Below are 8,581 nucleotides of genomic sequence, written 5' to 3'. Positions count from 1 at the left end.
ATGAACAAACTAAAATAAAATTTAATTTTTAGAAAATACTCATTATTTTCCAAAGTCACAGGGAGCCACAACAGAAGGATGAAAGAGCCACATGTGGCTCCGGAGCCATGGGTTGCCGACCTAGGCCATAGAGCTTTTCAGTAGACGGAAGCATGTAGTGCTCTAAAATTTGCATTTACTCTGGACTTGATGAAACACAGGGGACCAACACCAGCAGCTGACATGGCTCCCCAAAGCATCGCTGACTGTGGGAACTTTACACTGGATTTCAAGCAACTTGGATTTTGCTCCTCTTCAGCCTTTCTCCCGACTCTGGCGCCTTAACTTCCAAATGAAATACAAAACTTGCTTTCATCTGAAAAGAGGACTTTGGACCACTCTGCAACTGTCCAGTGCTTCTTTTCCATAGCCCAAGTCAGACACGTCTTTCATTGTCTTGAGTTCAGAAGTGGCTTGACCATGGGAATACGGCTATTGTAGGCCCTTTCCCGGACACGTCTGTGAACAGTGGCTTTTGATACCTGGACTCCTAACTTCTAACAGACTTTTTGTGGGTGTGCTTTGAAACTTTTTATATTGGGTTGCCCTGGTTACAAGAGGCGTTGCTACACTAAAGGGAGGGGAGAGTGTGGCTGTAGCAATGCTGTTCAGCTAGCTAATAATGTGTGGTGCGAGGCCGCATGGCCTTGGCCGATCCGTGACACCAGGAATGCAGAGTCTGTTCTTAGATGGTTGGCAGCCTCATTCCCGGCTGCAATCTCCAAACCTGGATGCCGTGTCCCTGTAAAACAATGATCTCGACTTTCTTGCTACATTTCACACAATAATAATAATGACTAAATAATCAGATACCTCTCGTGCATACACTCCAACAAACGTTAAGTACCGTATTTTCCGCCCTATAAGGTGCACCTAAAAACCTAAATTTTTATCAAAAGTCGACAGTGCGCCTTATAGTCCGGTGCGCCTTATATATATGGATCAAGTGATGAATTTGTTGGTCCATACTGGTTGTACACAGTGCTCTGCCAAAATATTTTAGTACGTTTTAGATCGTTTGAGAAACGCGATTGTTTACACTTTGCTGAGGCTCATGGGAGATTGCGAGCTGAGGCTCATAGGAAATTGCGGATGGCTAATGCTATAATGATAGCTGCTATAAGCGCGAGGCTATTTCATGTCAAATTAGGCTGCTCTGTTAATGTTTCGAGTAAATCTACGGATCGATATGGAAGGGAAACATAGGCAAGTAGTACCAATGCGTTAGATCAAACTTTAGTCAGTTCTGATCATTTTATAGGAGATTGTTTGAGAAACGCGATTGTTTACACTTTGCTGAGGCTCATGGGAGATTGCAAACTGAGGCTCATAGGAAATTGCGGATGACTAATGCTATAACGATAGCTGCTGTATGCGCAAGGCTATTTCATGTCAAAATAGGCTGCTCTCTTCATGTTTCGAGTAAATCTCCGGATCGATATGGAAGGGGAACATAGGTAAGTAGTACCAATGCGTTAGATCGAACTTTAGTCAGTTCTGATCATTTTATAGGAGATCGTTTGAGAAACGCAATTGTTTACACTTTGCTGAGGCTCATGGGAGATTGCGAGCTGAGGCTCATAGGAAATTGTGGATGGCTAATGCTATAACGATAGCTGCTATACGCGCGAGGCTATTTCATGTCAAAATAGGCTGCTCTGTTAATGTTTCGAGTAAATCTACGGATCGATATGGAAGGGAAAGATAGGTAAGTAGTACCAATGCGTCAGATCGAACTTTAGTCAGTCCTGATCATTTTATAGGAGATCGTTTCAGAAACGCGATTGTTTACAGAGGGCTCGTTGGTTATTGGCTAGTGGGTGCATACCGCAACCCTAGTCAACCTCAGTTTGTTGCAGTAAAGCTTCTATTTTATGCGCCTTATAGTCCGGTGCGCCTTATATATGGACAAAGTTTTAAAATGGGCCGTTCATTGAAGGTGCGCCTTATACCTCGGTGCGCCTAATACGGCGCAAAATACGGTAGATGTGAGATAACTTGCATGAAGTCTACTCAAACAAACATTGAGTAAATATGGGATAACTAAAAAACTGTCTCTGACAAAAACAATTAACAGAGAAAGGACTTCTCTTGAACTAACAAAGAACAAAGGTGTTCTGTTCCTAACTAGTGAGGGCCTCTCACAGATAAGACAAGGAAGGGAGTATAAGGACTCCCCAAGGCTAGCTGGCAGATATGTTGACTTGAGCGAATATATGTGACCTCCGGTTTCAGGTCGACCAGCGCTTCAGGAAAACTAATTATTCTAACACTCAGCCCGCTTGCAGAAGCATTTTAATTGAGAGAAACAGAGTGGGGGTGAGAGTAGGGGATGGGGTTGAAACACCTAGCCTGCTGATAAAAGCATAGCAGGGGATCTTTTACGACGTTGTGTAAACAAGGCAACTTTGATTGCTTCCTCTGCAGCTAGTCAATCAGTCCAAAAGATCTTAGGACTTTGTTCTACTACTTTTGTTAAAACAGGACAAGCTAGGTAAATTATTACAGGTTACATTCCAACATAATCATATGATGAATATAAACCCTGTAAACCCTAACATATCCCTCCTGTTTTATTACCGTTTTTTTCCATGAATAATGCGCAAAATTTAACAAATTTATTGTCCTAAAATCTGGGGTGCGCATTATACATGGGTACAAAAAATATATATATATATATATATATATATATATTTTTTTTTTAATCCGGATATGATATGCATTACAGATGCGCTTTCTTCTCTGCTGTTCACTTCAAACACGCTCCATACGAACACAATGCTCTCGTATCAGACGCTTGCTCGATCACCTGCTCGTTAGCTGTCACAATGTACCCTACACAAATCTGAAACATTTCTTCGCTATCGAGTTTGCTAGCGCATGCGCAGTGATACTGACCGGCAGAATAACATCCGGTTGTTCCCAAAGATGATATTTTTTCTGAAATAATTCTACGTTTACGGACTTAAGTAGGACTCAAAATTTGGGTGCGTATTATACATGGGTACAGGCTTTTTTCCAGCATCAAACGGTAACTACCGTTTTTTCCATGTATAATGCGCCCTCATGTATAATACGCACCCTAAAAATGGCATGTTGATGCTGGAAAAAAGCCTGTACCCATGTATAATACGCTCACAACGCCGCGCACTAGGGGTGTAACGATACATCGATACACATCGATTAATCGATATAATGCTCTACGATTTATTGGCATCGATGCTAAACGTAAACATCGATTTATATCGCCGTGTTTGACCACGGACATTAGACGCGACTTTATTTTGAAATCCAGTTCATTGTTGCTTGCTTCCTCTTTCCAGGAGCAGGGAGCAGTGCGCGGCGTTGTGTTGTGAGCAGAGCAGGCACGTGAAAAAGGAGTCGACAACTAGTACGCGGCTCCTGGGCTGGTGCTATGGCTAGTGTCTAAAAAGACGAGGAAATTTGCTCCCCTTCAGGCTTCAAGTCATTCGTTTGGAAGCACTTTGGATTCCAAAGAAAATATGGCTCAACGGACAAGACACGTACAGTTTGTAAATCCTGCCATGCGGTGATCAAATATTCAGGGAGCACAAATCTCGCCGCACATTTAAAGAAAAAACACGACATCAAAGTTCAGTGTTAAAATAAGCACTTTGTATACTGCAATACTCTTGTAATTTCTTAAATAAAGAGTTTGCAGTACCTTGTTGATTTTGCGTATGAATTGTTATAAATCAGGATATTGTTCTATATTTTTTATTAAAAAAAAAAAAAATCGATCGTAGAGCACTATATCGCGATTAATCGTGAATGAATCGCAGCAGGCTTTAAGATATCGGCAAATATCGTATCGTAGTTCTTTGTATCGATATTATATCGTATCGTGACAAAACCCGCGATTTACACCCCTACCGCGCACTGCTCCCGGAAAGAGGCAGCGAGCAACAATGAACTGGATTTCAAAATAAAGTCGCGTCTAATGTCCGAGGTCAAACACGGCGATATAAATCGATGTTTACTGTTGGCAGAGTAGCCATACAGCAGCAGGTACTTGTGAGGAACCCAATCGCACCAAACTCAGTGGAATAAAATAAAGAAAGATGAGGAGGACGATCAACTCTGTTTGCACACCATTCCCTGCGACTACTGCGGCGACAGCTTGTAGGGACCCACTGTGCAGCATGCAGGAAGGCTTTTTATTAAACACGCCCACTTAACAGGTCATCACAGGTGGTTCCAATCACACAATAAATCAAGATGCTGTCATAAGAAAATAACATGATTTAAACATATTCTGACAAAACATACAATAGGAAAATGTATAATTGAGAGCATCTCTCAACACCCCCACTTGCTCTCACACTATAACCCTAAAGAAAACATTACCTTGACATTTTAGTAAGAAAACAAGTCCATTTTCCTTTAGTTAGACCCAAACATAAATCCAGCAAATTTTGCCAAATTAAATTTTGTTGCAGGCTTGGTCATTACATCCGCAACCATATGTTCAGTTGGACAGTACACAAGAGACAGTTTACCCTCTGTAACATTGGACCGGATAAAGTGGTATTTAATATCCACATGTTTGCATCGCTGTCTTTTAACAGGATTCTTTGCTAATGCAATCGTGCCTTGGTTGTCTTCAAACACTACAGGTAGCATATACACATGTTTATCAATAACATCTAGCAGTTGTGTGAGGTATAGACATTCTTGGATAGTTGCAGCCAGAGCAATATAATCTGCCTCACAAGTAGACAGTGCTACAGTTGGCTGTCTTTTTGTCTTCCATGACACTAAAGTACCACCCTGAGATAGAGTTACACAATAACCAGTTGTACTACGTCGATCTACATCACCAGCCCAGTTTGCATCACTGTAGGCTTGTATACCCAGGTTTTCATTACTCATTTGGTAGCACAACTTCTTGTCACTAGTACCCTTTAAATATCTTAGCACATGTTTAACTGTACAAAAATGTTCAACAGTAGGTTGATTAAAATACTGTGACAGCTTGCTTACAATAAAACTCAAGTCAGGTCTTGTACATACGGTTAAATAAATAAGACTACCCACTGCTTCTCTGTACATTGAAACATCACTCAGTAACGCAGCATCATGTGTGTAGTTCAGTTTTTGTTCACAAGGTGTCGATCTACCTTTGCAATCTTGCATATTAAACCTATTTAAAATTTTCTCAACATATTTAGCTTGAGACATTGTAACACAGTTACTGGTTTGCTCAAAATCGATGCCCAAGAAATGTTTCAGTTTACCCAAATCCTTCATTTTGAACCTTGCTGTCAGCATGTCTTTTGTGACCTCCATAGCTTCTTCAGTACTTGCTGCAATTAATAGGTCATCAACCCATATTATCACAATGACTTTCTCATGTTCTGTCTCTCTTGTGTAAACACAGTGGTCAGCTTGGTTTTGGGTAAAATAATTTTCTGTCAAATGATCATGCAACAACTTATTCCAATTTCTACCTGATTGTTTTAACCCATACAATGACTTCTCAATTTTGCATACTAACTTCCTATCTGTTTGAGATCTCTCCTCATACCCTTCTGGTTGTTCCATGTAGATCTTACAGTCTATGGGTGCGTTTAAATATGCGGTTTTCACATCCATTTGGTGTAAAATCACCTTTTCCTGCGCTGCTTTCTGCATCAGAACTCTAACACTGGTCATGTTAGCTGTAGGAGAAAATGTCTCCCCATAATCTACACCCATCTTCTGGCTATATCCCTTAGCAACATATCGGGCCTTGTACTTCTCAGAACCATCAACATCTGTTTTAATGGCATACACCCATCTACCCCCCACTGCTTTCTTGCCCTCTGGTCAGGGTAAATGTGTTGTTTTCTTTAAGTGAATGCATTTCCTCATCCATGGCTTTAACCCACTCTTTGGCCTTATCTGAGGCTACAGCTCCTAAAAATGACACAGGTATGTTAAACATTACACGATAACAGTAATCAATGTTACTCTGGACTTGATCAGTCTCTTCATCATCAGACACACATTTGGACACATAATCTGTGTATCTGTCTGGCTGCCTTCTCTCTCTGGTAGGGTAACGGCTCCCATCAGGCTCACGTTTGATCTCGGCTCTTTCTTGTTGTGGTTGGTGGTGGCTGACTTCAGGTTTTTGTTCTCCGAACACAAGATTTGGACTTCTTGGTTTGGTTCTTACAAAGTCATCATCCTCAGATGTGACAGTCTGTGTTTGTTGTTCTACACCTGATTTTGCCACAAACTTTACCAATCTGTGCTTTTGCACTTTCTTACTGACAGGGGAATACACAACGTATGCAGGACTGGTTTTATCATACCCAGTAAAAACACATTTTTCACACCTTGGATCAAGCTTTCTCTTGTCTTGTTTATAGGCATAACACTCTGAACCAAACCTCTGCATCCTAGACAAATTTGGTCTTCTTCCTGTCAACATCTGAATGGCTGTCTGCCCTGTTCTTTTGTTAAAACACCTGTTCCGGATCACAGCAGCAGTTTGGACTGCATAGGTCCATAGTTGTTTTGGCAAACCACTATCAATGAGCATACACCTTGCCATGTCAAAAAGTGTTCGCCAATTGCGCTCAGCAGTACCATTTTGATGAGGAGAGTACGGTGCTGATGTCTGATGTTTAATCACATTTTTAGTGAGCAAAGTCTGGTAATATTTACTTGTAAATTCAGTACCATTATCAGATCGGATACATTTTACTTTGCCATATGGGGCTACATCTGCCAGAAACCTTTCTGTAGCTTGGACAGTGTCACTTTTGTTCTTTAAGAAATACACAAAAACAGTGCTGGAAAAATCATCAGTAAATGAAACTGCATATCTGTAACCCTCTTTAGATTCTGGATGGATTGGCCCTGCCAAATCTGTGTGAACTAGTTCTAGAGGGGTCTTAGCCCTCACATCAGGATCTTTGTTCCTGGTTTGGAAAAACTTTCCTTTAGTACACACTTCACAATGTTGAGGTTTGCTTATTGACCCCTTAATTTTCATGCCATCAACAACATTTTGTAATTTCTGAATGTCTTTATAGTTGCAGTGTCCCAGTATCCAGTACCAGCGACAAACCTTTATCATCCAAAAACTGAATGAGTTCTGCATACGCTTCCTCATTCTTTCCAGCGTCTTGCTGTAGTTCGTCTTCTTCCTCGGTTGTGGGCTCGTTTAAGATAACGTCTTTCAAATCCTGCAATCGCAGGTGGCCCAAAAACTTTGCCTCCCATGATTCGTAATTCTTTTCATCACCGTCGAACATTAACTGCGACCAGCGGCTAGCAAAACTGTTCCTCTCTGCAGCCCGTCTGCTCATGGTGCTCACAGCGTGCTATCATCACCAGTACGTCGGTGGGAACATGCGGTGTTGGATTTACCTGGGCCCATAACCTGTTGGCAGAGTAGCCATACAGCAGCAGGTACTTGTGAGGAACCCAATCGCACCAAACTCAGTGGAATAAAATAAAGAAAGACGAGGAGGACGATCAACTCTGTTTGCACACCATTCTCTGCGACTACTGCGGCGACAGCTTGTAGGGACCCACTGTGCAGCATGCAGGAAGGCTTTTTATTAAACACGCCCACTTAACAGGTCATCACAGGTGGTTCCAATCACACAAAGCAAGATGCTGTCATAAGAAAATAACATGATTTAAACATGTTCTGACAAAACATACAATAGGAAAATGTATAATTGAGAGCATCTCTCAACATTTACGTTTAGCATCGATGCCAATAAATCGTAGAGCATTATATCGATTAATCGATGTGTATCGATGTATCGTTACACCCCTAGTCTTAACTAGGCTGGATGTAATTTTTTTTGTTGGCGTTGATTTCTCCGACTGCCGGGCAGAATAACATCCGGTTGTTCCCAAAGATGATATTTTTTCTGAAATAATCAAAGTCAAAGTCTGCTTTATTGTCAACGTCTTCACATGCCGAGACACACAAAGAGATCGAAATTACGTTTTCTCTATCCCACGGTGACAAGACATATTACACGATAGACATACAAGTAAACGACGCAATATAAAAAACAAGAAGGCACAAACAATAAATAATAAGAGTAATAATAAATAATAAATAAACAGATAACACAACAAATAAGAGCCAGTGTGCATACAGACATTAAAAGTACAGGACGCTACGCAGAACGGGGAAGCGAGTTCAGGATCCTGACAGCCTGGAGTATGAAGCTGTTTTAGAGTCTGGTGGTGCGGGAGCGCAGGCTTCTGTACCTCTTCCCAGAGGGCAGAAGCTCGAACAAAGAGTGAGCGGGGTGACTCACATCACTCACAATCGTGGTCGCCTTGCGGGTGAGATGGGAGGTGTAAATGTCCTTCAAGGAGGGGAGCGAAGCACCAATAATCTTACCAGCCGTGTTCACTATGCGCTGCAGGGTGTTAGGTCTAAATACCATCAGACATTTAACCACACGCTGGAAGGAAGAGGAGAAAAGAACCAGAACAGGTTTACTCGCGAGGAGAACGATAGAGAGAGGAAACTCAGTTACAATCTCCATCAATTATGAGT

This window comes from Syngnathus typhle, linkage group LG8 (genome assembly GCF_033458585.1).
Source record: "Syngnathus typhle isolate RoL2023-S1 ecotype Sweden linkage group LG8, RoL_Styp_1.0, whole genome shotgun sequence".
In the NCBI taxonomy this organism is placed as follows: Eukaryota; Metazoa; Chordata; class Actinopteri; order Syngnathiformes; family Syngnathidae; genus Syngnathus; species Syngnathus typhle.
Note: the sequence above shows the minus strand (reverse complement) of the source record.